We start from the raw sequence: 23,260 nt of genomic DNA, 5'->3' as shown, positions 1-23,260 counted from the left end.
TAATTAGTATACCAGTGACTTCCAATCTGAAGCACAACCCCAGCTTTCTCTCCAGAGCTGCACATACCCATGTATTCTAAGCTCCACAAAACCCAAGTGACTAAATCTGAACAGAAGCAGTAAAGGAAGAGAGTGAGAACACACAGCGAATGCATCTGTGGGTCCAAATCCTGGCCTCACCAGCTCTGAGCTGAATGCAATGTTTTTCTTGGGAAAAGCAGGTCTAATGCTGTTTAGCTCAAGGGGTCTTTTGAAGATGAGATGAGATCTGGTTATAAGTGCCTAAAGTGTCTGGTGTATAGTCAGCATTTAATAATTATCATAAACCTTCCCTCAAACATTTTCTTCCTCTATTTTCTATTTCATGGCATGGCATCATCACCAATTTGGTTCTTCAATCCATCTGCAACCTCTTTATTCCCTCACCTGTATAGGTAACTCATCATCAAGCCTTGATGATCCTCCCTCTTTATTATCTCTTAAATCCACCCCCACCCCTTCCTGACAGCCCTTCCGCCACTGCCCTAGTCTAGTCCCCAGCACCACTCACCTGGATGATGCAATAACCTTCTACTTGATCTCTCCTGCTTCCACCCTTTCCTTCCTTCATCCATTCCTCATATTGAAAAGGGCTTTTTCTAAAATGCAAATGGAATCACTTCACCCCCTTCCTGTTTGAACACTTCAATGACTTCCCAGTGGACTCAGTATGAAGTCCAGATGCTTTAGTATGACTTACAAGGCTCTGTAAGATCCACAAATCTCAAGACAGGTCTAGTTTTGTGAGGGTCACTTTCAAGGGTTATCTCCAAATAAGATGAGTTTCAAAACACATACCTAGAAAACCTAGTAGGAAGAATGATCTGTGAAATTACTAGCTATAAACCAGGGAAAAGTTGTGGAGATAGCTACTCAAAATGAAAACAATCGCTTCAGGTTAACAGATGATGAGTGTAATTTTTCTTTCTGGGAAAATTAAACAGTGGGGAACAGTTGTTTATTGAGCCGCTTTTAGATCTTATTAACATGGTAAGTTTGTACATGAATGTTCACAGGAGAATTAATCATAACAGCCAAAAAGTAGAAACCACCCAAATGTCCATCAACTGCTGAATGGGTAAACAAAATCTGATAAAGTAATACTATTCAGCCACAACAATTAATGAAGTACTGATACAAGCTACAATACAGATGAACCTTGAAAACATTATGCTGAGTCAAAGAAGCTAGTCACAGAAGACCATATATTATATGACTCCATTTATACACAATGTTCAGAATTGGCAAATCCATGGAGACAGAGTAAATTAGGGGATGGAGGAAGGAAGGAATTGGTAGGTACAGAGGCCTAACTATTCTTTGACATGTCGTTATCTACTTGTTCCAGCCCCAATTGTTGAAGAAAGTATTTTTTTCTGCTGGAATGACCTTGGTACCTTTACTGAAAATAAGTTGATTATAAATATCTGGGTTTATTTGTGGACTCTCAATTTTATTCTGATATGCAGATTTTATCAGATATGCAGATGTCACCACCCTTACGGCAGAAAGTGACGAACTAAAGATGAAAGTGAAAGATGAGAGTGAAAATTTTGGCTTAAAACTCAACATTCAGAAAACTAAGATCAAGGCAACCAGTCCTATCACGTCATGGCAAACAGACGGAGAAACAATGGAAACGCTGACAGACTTTGCTTTTTGGGATTCCAAAATCACTGCAGATGGTGACTGTAGCCATGAAATTAAAAGATGTTTACTCCTTGGAGGAAAAGCTGTGACCAACCTAGACATCATATTAAAAAGCAGAGACATTACTTTATCAACAAAGGTCTGTCTAGTCAAAGCTATGGTTTTTCCAATAGTTGTGTATGGATGTGAGAGTTGGACTACAAAGAAAGCTGAACGCAGAAGAATTGATGCTTTTGAACTGTGGTGTTGGAGAATACTCTTGAGAGTCCCTTGGACTGCAAGGAGATCAAAATCAATCAATCCTGAAGGAAATCAGTACTGAATATTCATTGGAAGAACTGATGTTGAAGCTAAAACTCCAATACTTTGCCCCCCGATATGAAGAACCGACTCATTGGAAAAGACTCTGATGCTGGGAAAGATTGAAGGCAGGAGGAGAAGGGGACAACAGGATGAGATGCTTGGATGGCATCACCGACTCGATGGACATGAGTTTGAGCAAGCTCTGGGAGTTGGTGATGGACAGGAAAGTCTATGCTGCAGTCCATGGGGTCACAAAGAGTCAGACACAACTGAGTGACTGAACTGAACTGAATTTTATTCCATTGGTCTATACCATTGTCCTTACCCCAGTATCACCTTGTCTTGATTACTTCAGTAAGTTCTGAAATCACTAAGTGTGAGTCTTCTGACTTTTTCTTTTGAAACATTATTTTGGCTATATGACCAGTTTATCAATCTGGGATTTTGAACAAGATTGCTTTGAATCTGCAGATCAATTTGGGAACTGTTTTCATCATAACAATCTTAAGATTTCTGATTTATGAACATGGGGTATCTAATTTATTTAAACAATATTTTATAGTTTTCACAGTATAAGTTACACACCTTTTTATTAAATTTACTTGTTACTTTATTTGATGCTATAGTAAATGGAATTGTTATAATTTCATTTTCAGATCCAGCTTTTCTTTTGCTTCTACTGTAGATATAGGTGGACGGTGTGAAGTATCCATCTCTGTTAGCAGGTGGTTTGCCCGTATAGCCCACAGTACAGCATCCTGTACTTCTTGATCCTACCTGAAGACAACTGTGCCTTTGTGAACCACAGAAATAAGCAAGATTTGAGCTGCCTGTAACCCCAAATCCCTGTCAGCTTCCTGCCTCCTCCTGTCTCTAACTTTCTGGGCTGTAGAGTTTTGTCTCGTTCCCTGAACTCTACTATTATGTCTGTGGTCTCCTAGCCACCTCTGTTTCATCTTTGCTGATAATTCTCTTGCCTTTACAGGCTTCCTTTCTAGTTAGAAAACAGGTCAGTCACATACTACCTTCTATTATTTTCATGTCCTGAATTCCCTTTAGCTATTTTTGTCACTTTCTGTATTTACAGGTTTTGGGGTGTTACTTACAGGTCATGGATATTCTGGGACCTTGAAAGTGTAAACTCTGTAGTGCTACATAAGTAAGATTCTGCTTAAGTTCTGTGGGTCATTCATTACAACAGCTCTAAGGGCCAGGGAGTGAGAGCCACCAAAAGCAACGATGTCCATGTCCTCTCTAAATTCACGACCAGGGCATACTTCCTGCTCTCTCACATTTCATTTCTTCATGTTCTAATTATATTTGGGTGTATATTTGCACTGGTGGCTTAAAACAACAGAATGGATTAGAAGAAATGTTAATACCCTCTGCTTTATTGACACTGACTCAAAGGGCAGCTTCATCAACACCAATAAATAAAAGGGCAAGAGCTGGCCTCGGAGGAAACCAGATGGCATGAAGCTAGGCAGGCTTGACTAGGCGTTTTCCACATTCATTTCAGTGATTACCCTTTCTCACTCCTAACATGGCCTTGTCGCTTGCCCCTAACATCCTTGTACATACCTTTCATGTGCCTCCAAAGATCTCTATAAACCCAGCCCTGACGAACTCACATGCATTCCAGTCACCATAGCCTGGTCAGGAACGAAGCTGGGAAATCGCCTTGACGGGACTGACCATACACGCTCCAGTGAGGCCACAGGTTATAGGGAAGGCAGCACAGAGGTTAGAGGCGTGAATCTGCGGCTAGCCTTGCCTGGGCTCAAATCCTGGCTCCACCTCCTACCAGCTGGGTGATGTCAGGTGAGTTTCTTAATCATTCTGTAAAAGGGGGTTTACTGTATCTACCTCACAGGGGACTTAAGGATTAAATGAATCAGTATTCATGAAGCATTTAAAACAGGGCCTAGCCATCATCAAAAAACCTACAAACAATAAATGCTGGAGAGGATGTGGAGAAAAGGAACCCTCTTGCACTGTTGGTGGAGATATAAATTGATACAGACACTATGGAGAACAGTGTGGAGATTCTTAAAAAAAAAACAAACTAGAAATAAAACTACCATATGATTTAGCAACTCCACTACTAGGCATATACCCTGGGAAAACCACAATTCTAAAAGACACATGTACCCTACTGTTTACTGCAGCACTACCTACAACAGCCAGGACATGGAAACAACCTAATGTCAATAGACAGGTGAATGGACAAGCAAGTTGTAGTACACATATTCAATGGAATATTCAGTTCAGTTCAGTTCAGTTGCTCAGTCGTGTCCAACTCTTTGCGACCCCAAAATATTACTAAGCCATAAAAATTGAAAATCTGAGTCAGTTCCAGTCAGGTGGATGAACCTAGAGCCTGTTTACTTACAGAGTGAAGGAAGTCAAAAAGAGAATGACAAATATCGTATATTAATGCATATATATGGAATCTAGAAAAATGGTACCGATGAGCCTATTCATAGGGCAGCAACAGAGACGCAGACACAGAACAGACTTGTGGACATAGCAGGGAGGAAGAAGAGGGCGGGATGAGATAGTGGCAGTGAAACGTACGCTACCACATGTAAAGCAGACCGCTAGTGGGAAGGCGCTATGTAACACAGGGAGCTCACCCCGCCGCTCTGTGACAACCTAGAGGGTAAGATGGGGGGTGGGGGAGGAATGCTCAAGAGGGAGGGGACACATGTATACCAATGGCTCATTCATGCTGTTGTACAGCAGAAACCAACACCACATTGTAAAGCAATTATCCTCCACTAAAAATAAACAAATAACAACTTTATGAAAATAAATAAAATAGGACCTGGCACATAGTAAGTCACTACATTTTTTTTTTAAGCTATGTATGACTGACTTAGATATCTCTTCAAAAGCATAGAGGAATATGAAGATAATATTCTAAGCTAATACGTAGTGAGTGCAATAGGCCAAGCAGTGTTTAGTGTAAAATATATAGTGTTTAGTGTAATACATAGTATTATCCCTCCAAGTCCACTCCACCCTGTCTTACAGATGAAGAACACAGAATCTTGGAGAGGCAAGGTAACCTTTCCAGGGCTCCACAGCTGGCTTTGTGTAACAGACCTGCCACAAACCACAGTGAGACCTGGAGCAGGTTACTGGGCTTCTCTGAGCCTCCATAAAAATGGAGGCTTACGTGTGTGGAACAGCTCTTGCATCCTTAGCAACAAGTGTGAACCAGGAAAGTTCGTTCTGCTCCCTGGCTTGGCGACCGCTTGCCTCAGCTCCGTCACTCAAACCGATACTGCTCTGTTCACACATCACACCTTTACTGAGGTCCCCAACAGGAAGACTGTAATGAATTAAAGATGAAAAGACATAGTCTTCATTATTTCAGGAGCAACCAGTCAGATAGGGAGTAGGAGCCAGAGCTGGTGGCACAAGTGCTAATCCAAGGAGTTTGGAGGTTGATAGGCGGGTGTGCTCGGTACTTCTGGTCTGTGCCACCTTGCCACCTGATCTCCCTCTGCTCTGCTCTGCCTCCCATGGATAAGAAGGTCAGCCTCTGAGGACTACATCACGTGGGCTCCACGCCCTCTGGCTTCCATCTGGGTGCAGCCGATCTCAGGAGATCTCAGAGAGCACAGCAGAAAGGTTACGTACTTGCCTCTCTTCTGACCAGGATGTGGCTCTGGCAGGGGCTGTGATCCCTGGCCAAGGTCACATGGCTCAGGAGGATCCCTCTTCCCACAGTCACAGGCTTTTCAGGGTTCTGGTGCGCCTCCCTTCCCTCACTGCACTGAGGTGCTACCAGCGCTAGCTGCAACTGGTCCCTGCCAGTCCTCCGGTGTGCCACCATCCCTTGCAGGCTTCCCTTACCACTGTCACCACTGTAAACAATCCCTCCCGTAAAGGCATTTCAATAGCTCTCTGAATGTGCTGGCTGTTTCCTGCCTGGACCCTAACTAATAACAGTAAGCAATGACAACCACTGAATTTTTTTTAACTTGAGGTAACTGGAATAGAGTTCAGGAGATAGACACCGAGAACCAGTTAAGTTAAAACAATAAGAGATAAGGAGGGTCTGATGGATGGAATGAAATGGAGCAGAAAGCTATCAATAGGACTTAGGTTTATGAGGGGAGAGGAAAAAGCCAAAAATGGCATCAAATTATAGACCAACATCCCTCATGAACACAGGATCAAAATCCTTAATAAGCTATTAGCATCATCAATATATGATGACCAAGAGAATGCAAGACTGGTTCAATATTCTAAAATCAATTAGTATAATTCAACATATCAAGCCATTAGATTAGTTATTAAACTGCATTAATTAGGAATGCAAATTGAAACTTATCACAACTACACACCTATTGGAATGGGTGAAATTCAGAAAATCTGATATCAAACACTGATGAGGATATAAAGTTTATGAAAATGAGAAATGGTATCACCTCATCCATCTCCCTCTGCTCCACAATGCCTCAAAGTTTACTGACAGGATACGGGGCTATAGCAATGGTTACCTGCTAGTTTTCTCTACCCCTTGTGACGTCATTCAAATGGACCAGAGGTAAAAATTCACTGAGAAAGAGGCAGTCTCCCTTCCCTGTGCCTGCTCTTCTAGTGAAGTCTTTGATGAGAGGAGAATTATAATAGAAAAATTGAGCAGTGTTGTTTTCTCTGTCATGTTATCCTTTATTCCCGAAACAACTCGCAGTATATCCTTAAGAATGCTTTTGACTGACTGTAGGTTTTTTCAAGGGTCATTACTTGTTCTGGGATTTTTGTCTTCCTGATGCCATTAGAATTATCAGGCCACTGAGAAGCTTACATATGGTGGAGCCTGGGTGGTTCCATCCAAGCTATATGAAAACCTATCTATTGTAGTTTTCCCTGTAACTACATATTTTTTAATTACAAATTATGCGTTCTCTTTTTCAGTGCCAGGTTTCAAAAAGAGCCATTCGCAATTTCTAGACAGTTACTGCCTTGTAATAGTATATTTACACTGCAAGCCACATAAATGCAGTCAACTGATTTCCAGCCCAGGTATTATATCAATTCAATGGGGAAAGAAAACTCTTTTTAAAAAATAGTGTAACAATTGGATATCCATATGGGCTTCCCTGGTAGCTCAGCTGGTAAAGAATCTGCCTGCAAGGCAGGAGACTCAGGTTTGGCTCCTGGGTCAGGAAGATCCCCTGGAGAAGGGGTAGGCTACACACTCCAGTATTCTTGAGCTTCCCTGGTGGCTCAGATGGTAAAGAATTCACCTGAAATGCAGACCTGGGTTCGATCCCTGGGTTGGGAAGATCCCTGGAGGAGGGCATGGCAACCCACTCCAGTATTCTTGCCTGGAGAAGCCCCACAGACAGAGGATCCTAGCGGGCTAGAGCCCATGGGGTCACAAGGAGTAGGACATGACTGAGCAACTAAGCACAGCACTTGGCAAACAAAAACCCTTGACCCTTCTTTTCTCACTGTGTACACAAAAATTAATCCAAAATGAATCAAAGACCTAAATGTAAAAGCCAGAACCACAGAGCTTCTGGGCTTCTCAGGTGGCGCCAGTGGTGAAGAATCCACCTGCCAATGCAGGAGACACCAGAGAAGAGAGTTCTATCCCTGGGTCAGGAAAAGCCCCTGGAGTAGGAAATGGCAACCCACTCTGGTATTCTTGCCTGGAAAACTACATGGAGAGAGAAGCCTGGTGGACTACAGTTGATGGGATGGCAAAGAGTCAGACACGACCGGGTATGCACCCACTACACACAAAGCTTCTAGAAGAACATGTCAGAGAATATTTTCAAGATCATAGGATACGTAAAGATTTCTTGGACAGAACACACAAAGCCCTAACCCACTGATAATTGCATTTCAAAATGTTAAAAGAATTTCTGCTCATTACAAAAACACATATATACGGAATCTAGGAAAATGGCACTGAATAATTTATTTGCAGGCCAGAACTGGACATGGAACAACAGACTGGTTCCAAATAGGAAAAGGAGTACGTCAAGGTTGAATATTGTCACCCTGCTTATTTAACTTATATGCAGAGTAAAGCACAAGCTGGAATCAAGATTGCCGGGAGAAATATCAATAACCTCAGATGTGCAGATGACACCACCCTTATGCCAGAAAGTGAAGAGGAACTAAAAAGCCTCTTGATGAAAGTGAAAGAGGAGAGTGAAAAAGTTGGCTTGAAGCTCGACATTCAGAAAACTAAGATCATGGCATCTGGTCCCATCACTTCATGGGAAATAGATGGGGAAACAGTGGAAACAGTGGAAGACTTTATTTTGGGGGGCTCCAAAATCACTGCGGATGCTGATTGCAGCCATGAAATTAAAAAGACACTCCTTGGAAGGAAAGCTATGACCAACCTGGATAGCATATTAAAAAGCAGAGACATTATTTTGCCAACAAAGGTCCGTCTAGTCAAGGCTATGGTTTTTCCCGTGGTCATGTATGGATGTGAGAGTTGGACTGTGAAGAAAGCTGATCGCGGAAGAATTAATGCTTTTGAACTGTGGTGTTGGAAAAGACTCTTCAGAGTCCCTTGGACTGCAAGGAGATCCAACCAGTCCATTCTAAAAAAGATCAGTCCTGGGTGTTCATTGGAAGGACTGATGCTAAAGCTGAAACTCCAATACTTTGGCCACCTCATGCGATGAGTTGACTCACTGGAAAAGACCCTGATGCTGGGAGGGATTGGGGGTGGAGGAGAAGGGGACGACAGAGAATGAAATGACTGGATGGCATCACCGACTCAATGGACATGAGTTTGCGTGAACACCGGGAGTTGGTGATGGACAGGGAGGCCTGGCGTGCGATTCATGGGGTCACAAAGAGTCAGACACGACTGAGCGACTGTACTGAACTGAACTGAATGGAGAAAAAGACATATAGAACAGACTTATGGACTTGGGGAGAAGGGAGGAGAGAGTGAGATGTATGGAGAGAGTAACATAGAAACTTACATTACCATATGTAAAATAGATAGCCAATGGGAATTTGCTGTTATGTCTCAGGAAACTCAAATAGGGACTCTGAATCAATGTAGAGTGATGGGATGGGGAGGGAGATGAGAGAGAGGTTCAAAAGGGAGGGGATAAATATACACCTATGGGTGATTCATACTGACGTTTGACAGAAAGCAACAAAATTCTGTAAAGCAATTATCCTTCAATTAAAAAATAAATAAATTTTAAAACATATATGTATATATATATAAACCCTCTTAAAAAATAAAGTAAAAGATGTTTTCCATTGTAGGCATATATATATATAAAACATTAAAATCATGATAATAAGAACTACAAATTTGAGCTTACTATGCTCAAATTTTTATTAAAACTTATAAATAATTTTCATTATCCCTCTATTTTTACTGTTGTGATCTTTTGGTAAAATATTATAAAAATATAAATTAATAAAGAGAGTACACTGGGTCCAGGATAAAAAAAAACCCACTGGGACGTCCCTGGTGGTCAGGTGGTTAGGACTCCATGGTTTCACTGCAGGGGGCATGGGTTCGATCCCTGGTCAGGGAACTAAGATCTCACATTCCTGTGGCAGTCACAAAAAAAAAAAAGAAGAAGAAGATACACAGACACACACAGAAGAAGAACCCGATTTTCTAAAATGTCAAAAGATTAGATCAAGTCACACCAAAAATACAAAAACAGCCAATACGCACGTGAACAGGTGTGCCATATCACTAGTCATCAGGGACATGCAAACTAAAACCAAACCTTGCTAGAATGGAAAAGGTAAAAAAAGAGAGAGGGAGAAACTAACAATCCCAAAGTATGGAGAGGATATAGAGCAACAGAACTCTCACACGTTGTTGGTTGCAGTATGAAATAGTACAGTCACTTTGGAAAACTGACATTTTCTTATAAAGATATATCAACTCAGTGACACAACAACTCCATTCGTAAATATTTACCCAAGAAAATGAAAACATGTCCACAAAAAAACTTACACAAAATATTCTCAGCACCTTATTCATCTTAGCCCTAAATTGGAAATATACCCAAATGCTTAGGAATAGGAGATTAGATAAACAAATTATGGTATGGTCATACAATGAAATATAGAAAAAAACAGCAAAAATTAATGAACTACTAATGCATGCAATCACATGCATGAATCTTAAAAATATTACTTTGAGTGAAAGACGCTAGGCACACACACCAAAAAAAACACTCCTTACTGTAGGATCTCATTTACTTGAAGTACAGGCAAACTTCAGTTCAGTTCAGTTCAGTCGCTCAGTCGTGTCCGACTCTTTGTGACCCTATGAATCACAGCACGCCAGGCCTCCCTGTCCATCACCAACTCCCGGAGTTCACTCAAACTCACGTCCATCGAGTTGGTGATGCCATCCAGCCATCTCACTCTCTGTCGTCCCCTTCTCCTCCCGCCCGCAATCCATCCCAGCATCAGAGTCTTTTCCAGTGAGTCTTTTCCAGTCTTTTCCTCATCCTCATTGCATGAGGTGGCCAAAGTATTGGAGTTTCAGCTTTAGCATCAGTCCTTCCAATGAACACCCAGGAATGATCTCCTTTAGAATGGACTGGTTGGATCTCCTTGCAGTCCAAGGGACTCTCAAGAGTCTTCTCCAACACCACAGTTCAAAAGCATCAATTCTTCGGCGATCAGCTTTCTTCACAGTCCAACTCTCACATCCATACCAGACCACTGGAAAAATCATAGCCTTGACTAGATGGACCTTGGTTGGCAAAGTAATGTCTCTGCTTTTTAATATGCTATCTAGGTTGGTCATAACTTTCCTTCCAAGGACTAACCGTCTTTTAATTTCATGGCTGAAATCAGCATCCGCAGTGATTTTGGAGCCCAAAAAAATAAAGTCTTCCACTGTTTCCCCATCTATTTCCCATGAAGTGATGGGACCAGATGCCATGATCTTTGTTTTCTGAATGCTGAGCTTCAGGCCAACCTTTTCACTCTCCTCTTTCACTTTCATCAAGAGGCTTTTTAGTTCCTCTTCACTTTCTGCCATAAGGGTGGTATCATCTGCATATCTGAGGTTACTGATATTCCTCCCGGCAATCTTGATTCCAGCTTGTGCTTCTTCCAGCCCAGTGTTCCTCATGATGTACTCTGCATATAAGTTAAATAAGCAGGGTAACAATATACAACCTTGACGTACTCCTTTTTCTATTTGGAACCAGTCTGTTGTTCCATGTCCAGTTCTAACTGTTGCTTCCTGACTTTCTTATCAGCAACAGGAGTCAAAAGTGATAGCGGGATGGTTGGTCAGTTGGGAGGTGGGGCAAGGAGGTGTGGAACTGACTAGAAAAGGGCACAAGGAAACAAATGAGGATGGAAATATTTTATATCTTGCGTTGCACTGTGGTTGCATGGGGATATATTTGTCACAATTCATCAAGCTGAATACTTAGGATCTGTGTATTTAACTGTATGTAAACTATACATCAATTTTTAATCACTGTAAGTTATGGCTGAGGGTATAGAACAACCTATTTGCACCATGTGGATTTACATCTATAATCAAATTAAATGGACATGTGTGAATTAAGCCTACTCCCTTTAAACACAAAACTTGAAGTTGTTTGCATACCAGTGACTGTTCACATAGCTTTACATTGTATTTACAACTATTTACATTGTATTAGATATTGTAAGTAATTTAGAGACGACAAAGTATTCAAGAGGATAAGTGTATGTCATATGCCATTTTATATGAGGGGCTTGAGCATCTGTTGAGCACTTTTTCTATGTCTTAGAGGCTCAGACGGTCAAGAATCTGCCTACAATGCAGGAGACCCGGGTTTGATCTCTGGGTCAGGAAGATTCCCTGGAGAAGAGAATGGCAACCCTCTCCAGTATTCTGGTCTGGACAATCCTATGGACAAAAGAGCCTATTGGGCTACCAACCATGGGGTTGCAAAGAGTTGGACACGACTGAACGACTAACACTTTGAGTATCTGTGGATTTGGGGATCCCAAGGGGTCTTGGAACCAACCCCACCCTCCCAGATACCAAGGGAGGACTGTATAAAGACAATGGCTGAAACCAAGCAGAGGCCAATGATCTAGTAAGTGTGGGCACTTGCTGAGGATCAGAAGGTTGCCCTTGCCCATAGTCAACATCACACTAGGCAAGCTGCTGAGCTGCTGGGGTTAGGCAAGTCCTCATTGCTCATGAACAACTCATACTCAGGAAGTGAGGGATGAAAGAGGGGTTCTTCTCTGGTATTGCTGTGGGCAAGCCAAGGAAGGATGGCTATAAGCGAGAAATAATGTGTAACAGGTTGTGGCTGCAGCTGGACAGGTTGGGCAACAGGTTGGCACATCACATGGGTAGGAAACCTAAGCTCAGCTTCCACCCCCACCACACCCCAGAACCAGCCCATGGCTGGAATTCCCCAGCGGGGCACCCTCAGGGCACCCTCGACAGCGGCAGGCCTCTGCCCTCTCAGACACATTCCCAGGTGCCAGCGTCAAGGGGCTTGTTTGGGAATTAGACTTTTTTGTGGATGAAATTTCTTCAGTAATTGTATCTTAATATAAAATACTCTAAAATAAAGCACTGTGGCCAGTGATGAGGCCAGGACCCTAATAATTAAGTGAGTTGGGTCCTCAATCTAACTTTCTTTGTTTGTCGGGCCACACAGCTCACAGGATCTTACTTCCCCATCCACAGACTGAACCCATGCCCTCAGCACTGAAAGCAGAGTCCTAACCACTGGACCACCAAGGAAATTCCTAATCTAATTTTGAAGTAGATTGTGACATTGGCTGTGTTTCTTCCTACCTCTCTGGCCATTTCTCTGCTTGTTTCTCCTGATGGTGACTACAGTAACCATGGCTCTTGCCTCAAGACTGATGAGTCTATTCATATTCACTGTCATGGCTTTAAATACTATCTATTCTCTGATGACTTTCAAAGCTGTCAGCCAGGTCCTCTTCCTTGAGCTTCAGACTAGTATAAACAACCACCTATCTGATGTACATTTCGACTTGGTGTCCAGCATTAAACTCCTGATGTTTCTCCAACCAAACTCACTTTTCCCCACAGAAACTGGTAACACAAATTTTCCAGCTGTTTAAATCAAAGCCTTGGAGTAATCTTTGATCCTCCTTTTTCTCATACTTCTCATCCGATTCATAAAAACATGTCTTAGTGGCTGTCTCTCTTCAAAACACACCCTGAATCTGAGCACTTGCCACTACTCTTTGGCACCGCCTTAATTCAAGTCACTGTCGTCTCTCCTGTGCTACTGTGAGAGCCCACCTGGTCTCCCAGATTCCACCCTGCCCCTTCTCATACTGTACCCCCAGTCTACTCTCATATAGCACTGAGGGTGACGCCATTAAAATGTAAGTCAGATCAAGCCACTCCTCTGCCCAAAGGCTGCATAGGCTTTGCATCTCTTCCTGGGTCAGGAAGATTCACTGGAGAAGGGATAGGCTACCCACTCCAGTATTCTTGGGCTTCTCTGCTGGTAAAGAATTTCCCTGCAATGCAGGAGGCCTGGGTTTGATCCCTGGGTTGGAAAGATCCCCTGAAGAAGGGAAAGGCTACCCACTCCAGTATTCTGGCCTGGAGAATTCCATGGAATATATAGTCCATGGGGTCACAGAGTTGGACACGGCTGAGTGACTTTTACTTTAGCATAAAAGCCAAGGTTCTTCCTCTGACCTACAAAAGGCCCGTCTGCCCACTATCCTCTTTCTGACTTTATATCCTATTTCTCTTTTCCTTGCTCACTCTACTCCGGTCACCATGGTTCACTGCTGTGTGTATTGCAAACATTCCAGGTACGTCTCTGTCTCAGGGTTTCTGTGCTGGCAGTTCTCTCTACTGTACAGACAAGATCAACTGGGTCTACACACTCCCTCACTTCCTTCAGGTCTCTACTCAAACGCTGTTTTATTAGAAACAGGTTTATCGTCCCACTGTTGGTCTCCTCCTACCACGCCTCCTAGAATGCATGCTCCTTGAGAAAAGGGAATTTTTGTCTGTTTTGTGCACTGTCGTACCCCCAGGTTCCTAGAACAAGGCCTAATATGCAGTGGGTGCTCAATAAATATTTGCTGGAAAAACGTGAAAAGATTCCAGACCTTGCTCCTGTATAGTTAATCAATAAACCAAGATATATATACTGAACTTGTCAAAACTGTAAATAATTCTGTACGATCTTGGGGTATATTCACAAAAGTAATAGAGTACTTATGCTGATAATTAAATAGTTTGAAGCAGAATCTGGTTTAATGGTTTGGGAAATAAAGCATCATATAACAGAATAGCTCTGCCTGCCAACTGGGATTACAAAAATAAGCCGAGGCTCTCAGTCTTAAACTACAACTTGACCTGTCAAGAGGGTGCCTGCAACCAGAACTGTCTCTCCAACTACCCCACCTCCTCACATAATGTGACTCATGCTTATCTCTTAGCTCAGTCCCCTTGTAGTCAAGCTTCCTCCCTCTAACAGAAGCATACTGTACATCAAGCCTTGCAGGATCCCAATGACCTAGCATGTAGGGGTTATGTTCAGTGAAATGCCAACAGACAATCATGAAGGGAAAGGAAGTGATAGTGGACTCAAGTGATGGTGATTCCAACCTGACCATCTCATAAGGAATCACTTTAGCTGCAGTGAAGCTTTCCTGCCCCCAGGGCCAGTCTATCCCTATGTCCCACCAATTGGACATCTGAATGTCCCTTGATTTCCATCCACTGCTCTGGTTCCATGAACCAGATGGTTCTCCTGAACTGGCCATTTCTTCCCCTAGCCTCTCTAGGATAAAGCCCAGATTCCCTGATGGGCTCTCCCCAGCGTGGGTTGGACCTTTCCCCATCTCTCCACCTTGCCACTTTCCCCTTACACTGCACTCAGCTCAGCATGCTGGCAGCTACCACATCTAACTCCTTCAGTTTTGCTCTGAGATTCTGGTCCAAACTATTTGCTCTGCCTGCAATAAGTTTTTCTTTTTCTTTATTTCCTCAGGATAACTCCTTCTCAGATCTGTTAAGTCTCCACTTAAACACCACTTCTTCAGAGAAGCTGTGCCTGAGCTCTGTCTTTCACAGTGCCCATCACACTCCACTGGGATCTGTCATGATGTCAAGAGGCTGCCTGTCTCACACAGCTGCTGTCACCAGGACAGAGCAGTGCCCAACACTGAGTAGGTGCTGAGTGATGACTGAGAATGCAGAAATCAAGAAGTCAGGTCAAAGCCTGTGTGGCAGTTGCACCAACTAGAAGGCAACAGCTTTTCCTGCTCAAGTCCTTCTTTTCCTTCCTATTTTAAATAAAATATGTTGTAAAATCTTAAAGAGTATAAGCTTGGTTTTTTTTGGCAATGCTGGGGGCTTGTGGAATCTTAGTTCCCCAAACAAGGATTGAACCTGGGCCTTGGAAGTGAAAGCAACAAGTTCTAACCACTGGACTGCCAGGGAATTGCCTGAATATAAGCTTCTTTGAATGATGCTCCAGAACTGATATGATAACCATCACCCTAGGAGTGGGGTGCCATGACATTAACATCCAGTTGCAAAGAGATCTAGATTTATAACATAAGAGCATAATTCATGAACACACTAAAAGGAGACAAAATTAAAATGTAAAGGTAAATGTTAAGTTTAATTCTCATTTTGCAAAACCCAGGAATCTGGTGGGAGAAATAAGTAGCTTTTCATGCGGTCATCAACATCAACCATGTACTAAGAACCAAGAGCCCGCCTTCTGGGCCACCCCCCCAACACCTGGAACTGAGCCACTCTGGTAGACAGACTGTCGTTGCATGGTCAATAGAGCTGGACCCAAAGAGGAAAGACAATCACACCTCAGCACTGGAGCTCAGGCAGGAGCCGGGGAGAGTCTGCAGCCTGAGTTCTGAGCTGAGTTTTCACAGCCGAGGGACTACCTGCGGTACAGTTAGAGCTCCCCATGAACCAGCTTGTACTCCCAGTCTGAAAGGGTAACATGCTTTCTGCAGGACTGTTTTCAGATAAAACAGAAAGTACATCTTTATCTACATTTGTGTTTCCACTGAAAAATAAAAGTCTAACTAAACAAACAGGTATTGAGTTTTACAAAGGAGTTATGATAAATGTCCCTGGATCTCAAAATATCCAAAGATCCTGTGGGGAAGGTTTCATTTGCCTACAATTTGTTTAAGTGTCTTACACGGACTCAGTGACACAGATGTTGCTGCGTTCTCACTGACTGCAAAAACGCCACAAAGGAAAGAAAGACTATTTCCCCAACTCTGCAAGCTGACATGGAGGTAAACTGTTAAGCAGCCACATGATATCGAGAGACCTTACCCAGGCCGAGCCAAAGATGCCAGGTCCCAGTATCTGTGCTGTCCTCACACAGTGTCCTAGGAGGGACATTAATGAAAGGCCTAATGACCTGTCTAATGAGGTATAACTACCCAGTGGACAAAAAGGTCAGCTAAAATTGAGTCATGAAAGAGAAGTAAATTTAACTAACACCCACAGAGGTATCTGGATCATGACCTGGTCTGAAAGTTAGTTTCAGCTGATGGTTACAGTAAGAAAAAATACTTTGCCACCAGTCATATTAAGTGAAGTGAAGTTGCTCAGTCGTGTCCGACTCTTTGCGACCCTGTGGACTATAGCCTACCAGGCTTCTCCGTCCATGGGATTCTCCAGGCAAGAATACTGGAGTGGGTTACCATTTCCTTCTCCAGAGGATCTTCCCGACCCAGGGATCGAACCCGGGTCTCCCTCATTGGAGGCAGACGCTTTAACCTCTGAGCCACTAGGGAAGCCAGTTATATTAAATATCACTTCTGAAAGTCTGGCAATAACAAGATGACTATTTTTCTGAGACTGCTTTAACAGCAAGTTCTAGACTGACATCGACCTGAAAATTCCATCCTCATCCCTACTCTCACAGAGCAATGTTATCTAATCCTTCAATTTCACTCTGACCTCCAGGCAAACGTTCTCCATTGGCTCTGTACCAACCTATCAGCTTCTTCCAACCCAAATTTATCTTTCCTTTCCTTCTCCTGTGTTCCCTCACCCCCATTTAATGGCATGATATCTAGTCACCAGAGTTCTTTCCTCACTCATTCCCCAGGATCTGTGAGGGCAACTACAGGTCAGGCATTGTGCCAGAAGGTGGGGCACAGGGCGGTGATCCAGATAGGCCAGGCCCCTGGAGCCTAGTTTCCATTTCTTACTACACCCACAGCTGAACACCAAGGAGCACTTTGACAGAGGGAACACAATGACAAAGGCATGTGACAAAGACCCTGCCTTTGCTGAGGCCACGATCCCTGTAAAGTACCCGGCCCTAGAGAGAGGTGTATTTTACATGTAATACTGAGAAGACAATGAGTTTTTAATTATACTCATAAAACATTTTTCAACATGAAAACATAACTTACTAAAGTTTTGTGTTTTCTACCTTCTATATGGATACAAGTATCTTGCTGCTGTGACAATGGCTATTTCTATGGCAGCAAGAGACACTTCAGAGTTACCTAAACTGCCTTCCTTCAGATTTCGGGTACAGGGTGTTCTTAGGGCACCCCAGAGCACAACAAGGGTGTTCTCTAACTTTGTTACATGGCTTCTGGTCACCAGGAAGGTTAAGTAGGTCTCCTGTGAGTGGAAATGCCTGGTGTCCTTCACAAACATCTCCTGCTTGGATGCAGAAAACTGCTTATCAACTAGGCCATGATTATGCTCAGCTGTAGTTTAACAATGTTCTAGCTATTAAATGTGACATGTAAAATAATCTAATCTCAGGACAATCTTTGCCACACCAACCCCCTTTTCCTGTTTTCCTTTTGGTTAATGCGTAATGAAGGAGGCTGGTTATAAAACACAGAATGTATCTGGGATATATATCCCCACCTGAAAATAGCCATTCATTGTAGTATTTTATAATTTTCTGATTATTGTTTAAATGATGCTCAGTGTCTTACTATTGAGACTCTAAGGTCTTTCAGGACCAAGACTGTGTAATTAAGGAGATCACAGGTCCCTGAAACTTAACACTTCAAGGTATTTGCTAACATTCCTATAATACTTGAAGGCATTTAAATGTTCTTTGCACAACAATCTTAGCATATTAGGGATATTAAGCAGTGAAGGGGCTTCCCTGGTGGCTCAGTGGTAAAGAATCTGCCTGCCAGGGCAGGAGACATGGGTTCCATCCCTGGTGTGGGAAGACTCCACATGCGAGGAGCAACTACGCCCGACCACCACAACTACTGAACCACATGCCACAACTACTAAAGCCTGGGTGCCTAGAACCTGTGCTCCGCAGCGAGAGACGCCAGCGCAATGAGAAGCCCGTGTACCACAACTAGAGAAAGCCCAAACAGCAACGAAGACTCAGCACGGCCATTAAAAAAAAAAGCAGCGAAGGAAGGAGAAACAAAGACAGTAATTCTGAAAGAATAACCGCCATGACCGGGAGCAAGCCCTGGGCTGGGGTAACCAAAACAGCCATCTGAGCACAGTAACTTAATCTTGAAAATAAGATCTGATGAGAAATACTACGTTCAACCATTGCCCCCACTGCTTAAAAAAAAAAAACACAACACCACAACAACCAAGCTTTGTCCCCTTAGTCCCTGGCACAGGAATATGAGTGCAAAAGGCTGACGAGTAACAGGAAGTACAGCTGATCTCTCCACCATCCCCCATCTCCCTGACAATGAGAGGATGCCTGGATGACAAATACATATCTCACACATTCCGAGAGCCACCCCCGGAAAAGCCCCTCTGAAACGATAACCATTTCCTAGCAGGAACCATTAACCCCGTGGAACATCCTCTAATATGCTGTGGGATGCAGAAATACAAAAACATCCGTCAGCAAGCACCAAAAGAGACCCTAAGGGTCAAAACTTCATCACCAAGCACCAAAGCAACAGTCTTAGAAAGCAGTGTAAGAGCTCTAGGGTCACCTTTCAAATACATACAGGCAAATTCATTATCCTAGGGAACAGCACTGCTGTTTCGTTCATGACACCTGAGTTAGGAAACATCAGTGCTTCCTGGTCCATGCCATCATTCCTCCTCCACTTAAAAAAAAATTTATTTGGCTGTGCCAGGCCTTAGGTGCAGCATGAAAACTCTTAGTTCTGGTATGTGGGATAAAGGGCCTTCCCAGGTGACTCAGATGGTAAAGTGGGATCTAGTTCCCACACCAGTGATTTAACCTGGGCCCCTATGTCAGGAATGTAGAATCTCAGCCATTGGACTACCTAGGGAGTCCCCCTCCACCACTTTTAATTCAGTCAGAGAGCAAGAAGAGGCTGAAGGCCCGCAGAGAGAAAACAAGTTCAGTATCATTCTTTACACAAGCAAGAAACTTTTAGAAGGTTTTTTTTTTAATATTCACTCACTATAGAAAATTACTATGTGCTCTTCTTCTACTCTTTTGTGCTAAGTTTTACATCTGTTTAATGTACTTGTATGGCAAGCCACTCCAGTACTGTTGCCTAGAAAATCCCATGGATGGAGGAGCCTGGTGGGCTGCAGTCCGTGGGGTCGCTAGGGGTCGGACACGACTGAGCGACTTCACTTTCACTTTTCTCTTTCATGCATTGGAGAAGGAAATGGCAACCCACTCCAGTGTTCTTGCCTGGAGAATCCCAGGGAAGGGGGAGCCTGGTGGGCTTCCGTCTATGGGGTCACACAGAGTCGGACACGACTGAAGTGACTTAGCAGCAGCAGCAGCAATGTACTTGTAATCAAATTATATTCACAACTTTGTATCCTGACTTTTTTCACTTACTATTTTGACATAAGCATTTTTCATGTTATCACAGTTTTTAAGGACTACTAATTACGTGAACCAGCTCTTCCTTTCTCTAGTGTTAGACATTTCTGTCATTTTAAAATTGTTTTGTTATAAATTACACAGATTAAGAAACTAGGGCCCAGTAATTATATGATTTGGGCTTCCCAGGTGGCTCAGTGGTAAAGAATCCGATTGCAATGCAGGAGACGCAGGTTCAACACCTGGGTCAGGAAGACCCCTGGAGAAGGAAATGGCAACCCATTCTAGTATTCTTGCCTTGGAAAGCCCATGGACTGAGAAGCCTGGTGGTCTACAGTCCATGGGGTTGCAAGAGAGTTGGCCATGACTTAGCAACTAAAACAACAATTACATGATTTGCCTAGCATTATCATTCTAAGCAAAAATATAATTCTGAAAGAAATAATAAAGATTTTGAGACTGTAAAGCGATATGGTAAATCTCAAAGCCAAGCAGGATGTATTTCCGGTTATATTTTGGAATTATCTATTCTCATGAGAAATTGAAAGTTGACAGTTGGGGAGGAGCACAGTTATTCCAGGCCAGAAAGGAAGACCATGCTCAGTACTTAGTTTCCACTCCTCAAAGCCTTCATTCCTAATCTTTCATGGTAGAAGACAGACAGGAACCCTTACAGATGCTTCTGGGAATGGCTCTGAGAGGTGGTGGGGAGACTGAGCTATCGCCACGGCAATCCTGGATCCCAAAGAGATGTAGCATTTTGTCACTGGGAACCTTGAAAACTGACAGTACCTAGGACAAAGGCATTACTTGCAGCTCCTCTTCTAGAAACAGGAACTAAAGAGCACATGTTAAGTGTAGGGTTTGAGTGTATTTAAGTGATGCAGGAATACTCACTTTTAATCCTACTTCCTAAGTGTTCGTTCCCATCGTGAAACTGAAATATTTACTCCATTTGTCACTTCCTTTGTCTGGATTTAAAGAGACGGTACACTAATGAGCTATTCCTGACCAAAAGGCTAATTCATGAGTGAATGTCAGTGTGCTAGAAAGTCTTACTGTTTTCATGTTTTTCTCAGTATCTTTTTTCCATTTTTATTTTCATGAGCCCAACCTTATTTGAATTATCTTTCATCCCCCACTTTTAAAAACACCTGACATCTAAATTTCCAAGTAATTTGGACTCTTAGGCTCTCTTGAAGTTTACTTATACAAAGCTGTTTTTTTTTTGTATGTATGTCCTGGGACTTGTATACAGTGTACTGGGACTTCCCTGGTGATACAATGCATGGGAGTCTGCCTGCCAATGCAGAAGACATGGGTTCGATCCCTGTTCCAGGAGGATTCCACATGCCTCAGAAGACCTGGGCCGTGCGCCACAACTTCTAAGCCTATGTGCTGAAACTGCAGAAGCCCACACAACTACAGCCTGTGCTCTGCAACAAGAGAGGCCACAGCAATGAGAAGCCCGTGCATCACAACAAAGAACAGCCCTTGCTCACCCCAACTAGATAAAGCCCCTGGGTAGCAATGAAGACCCAGCACAACCAAAAATAAATACACTCATTAAAAAAAAGAGAAATACGAAAGGTCCTCCCCACAAAAAAGAAAAATAATGTCCTACTACTATACTGAATATGAATTCTCAAAAACAGCAAAACCTCCAATTTTTTTTCTAGACATTGTCTGATTTCAATAGTGGATTTATCCTAGATTGAAACTCCTATTATATATATACATGAGTGACTTACTAGGCATCAGGACTCCTCTCCTGCTTCTAAGTGACTGGTCACTGATTCTTGTGTTCTGTGAATACCAACTTTATATTACAACCTCCCATATCAGATCACACTGTGCCCCCATTTCACTTCTCCTCTTATTGTATAAACAGAGAATCAGTTCAGAGAAAGTAAATCCTGTTAGCATTACTGGTTTATCTGGTAACTTAGCCTGTTAAATACTGTTGATTACTTTATTACAGGCCAGATTTGATAACTGCCCTCAGCTGCCCCAGAAAATGGAATGGATGTTAAGTAATTATTTGTCAAAGGTTCACTGCCACAGTGATGAAGAAACACTTTGAGAGTCTGTATGCCCATCTTTCTTATCTGAAAACAAGTCTCTTTCTGATTACAGGGGCTAAAATAATGCACACACGTCCATAAGGGCACACTCACCACATTTAAGCCATATCTTCTCCAAATGCTCATTCAAGGAAGTATTTGCACTGACATTCAAAGCACCCTCCCACACCCTCTCCAGCACTACAGATGGTAATTGCTCCCTTCCATCCTACTTGGATTTTGGCCTACTTGTCTGTCTTCTATGTGGGCCAATGCTAAAGTAATGAGGGTTTCTACACAGAATACAATGATTTTCACAAAGCTTTTCTGACAGGATTTGGTTAACAGTGCCAATGTTCCCCCCAGATCACATACCTTTCTCTCTTGAGTTATTTATACAAGAATTTCCAGAGATAGAAGAAAAGTCAATAAAATGCACAGCCATAATATCCACAGTTATGGGCCGGCATTGATTTATGAACAAGAGAAGAACAAAGCTTTCTTAAAACACTAATTTGATTTATTAACATTATCACAGTTTCAATGCATCTTCTCTTATTTGAGGGGGGAAAAAAACCTGTTGCCATAACAAATACACAGTGAAAATTAGTTTTATCAAGTGCCAAACTGACTTTGATGATTAGAATCGGGGACCACCTTTTAAAAATCACACATTTCTTTTCCCCATTTTACAAATCTTTATGTCTTTTAGGAGAGTACTTTTTTCCTTAAAAAAATTTTTTTATTGAAGTACAGTTGATTTACAATGTTGTGCCAGTCTCTGCTGTACAGCAAAGTGACCCAGTTTCACACATATACACATTCTTTGATATTCTTTTCCATTACAATTTATTCCAGGAGATTGGATATAGTTCCCTGTGCTATGCAGTGGGGCCTTGTGGTTTATCCATTCTAAATATAATAGTGTGCCTGTGCTGCTGCTGCTGCTAAGTCACTTCAGTCGTGTCCGACTCTGTGCGACCCCATAGACGGCAGCCCACCAGGCTCCCCCATCCCTGGGATTCTCCAGGCAAGAACACTGGAGTGGGTTGTCATTTCCTTCTCCAATGTGTGAAAGTGAAAAGTGAAAGTGAAGTAGCTCAGTCATGTCTGACTTGTAGCGACCCCATGGACTGCAGCCTACCAGGCTCCTCCGTCCATGGGACTTTCCTCTACCAACCCCAAATTCCCAGCCCATCCCTCCTTTTTCTCCTCCCCCATGCCAACCACAAGTCTGATCTCTATGAGAATCTGTTTCTATTTTGCATTTAGGTTCATTTGTGCCATATTTTAGATTCTTATTGCTAACCCTACTTCTAGTGGGTTCCAGTATTACTATAGAAATCACATATTTGAATTTTCCCAGCAAGTAAAAATAACAGATCAGATCCAAAGTATTCATTCTATAGGAAAAGTAGAACAACCAGGTGGTATGGGAAA

General features: G+C 42.7%; 1 protein-coding gene across 2 annotated transcripts in view; it reads right to left on the bottom strand.

The window, feature by feature from the left end:
* The window catches only part of GFOD2 (Gfo/Idh/MocA-like oxidoreductase domain containing 2), a 42,017-nt gene that overhangs the window by 17,101 nt on the left and 1,656 nt on the right, over positions 1 to 23,260 (bottom strand). The window lies entirely within an intron of this gene.

Source organism: Moschus berezovskii, chromosome 22 (assembly GCF_049115385.1).
Source record: "Moschus berezovskii isolate FMDL1 chromosome 22, NW_MosBer_1.0, whole genome shotgun sequence".
Taxonomy (NCBI): Eukaryota; Metazoa; Chordata; class Mammalia; order Artiodactyla; family Moschidae; genus Moschus; species Moschus berezovskii.
The sequence above is the reverse complement of the archived record's forward strand: the minus strand, read 5'-3'. Positions and strand labels throughout refer to the sequence as shown.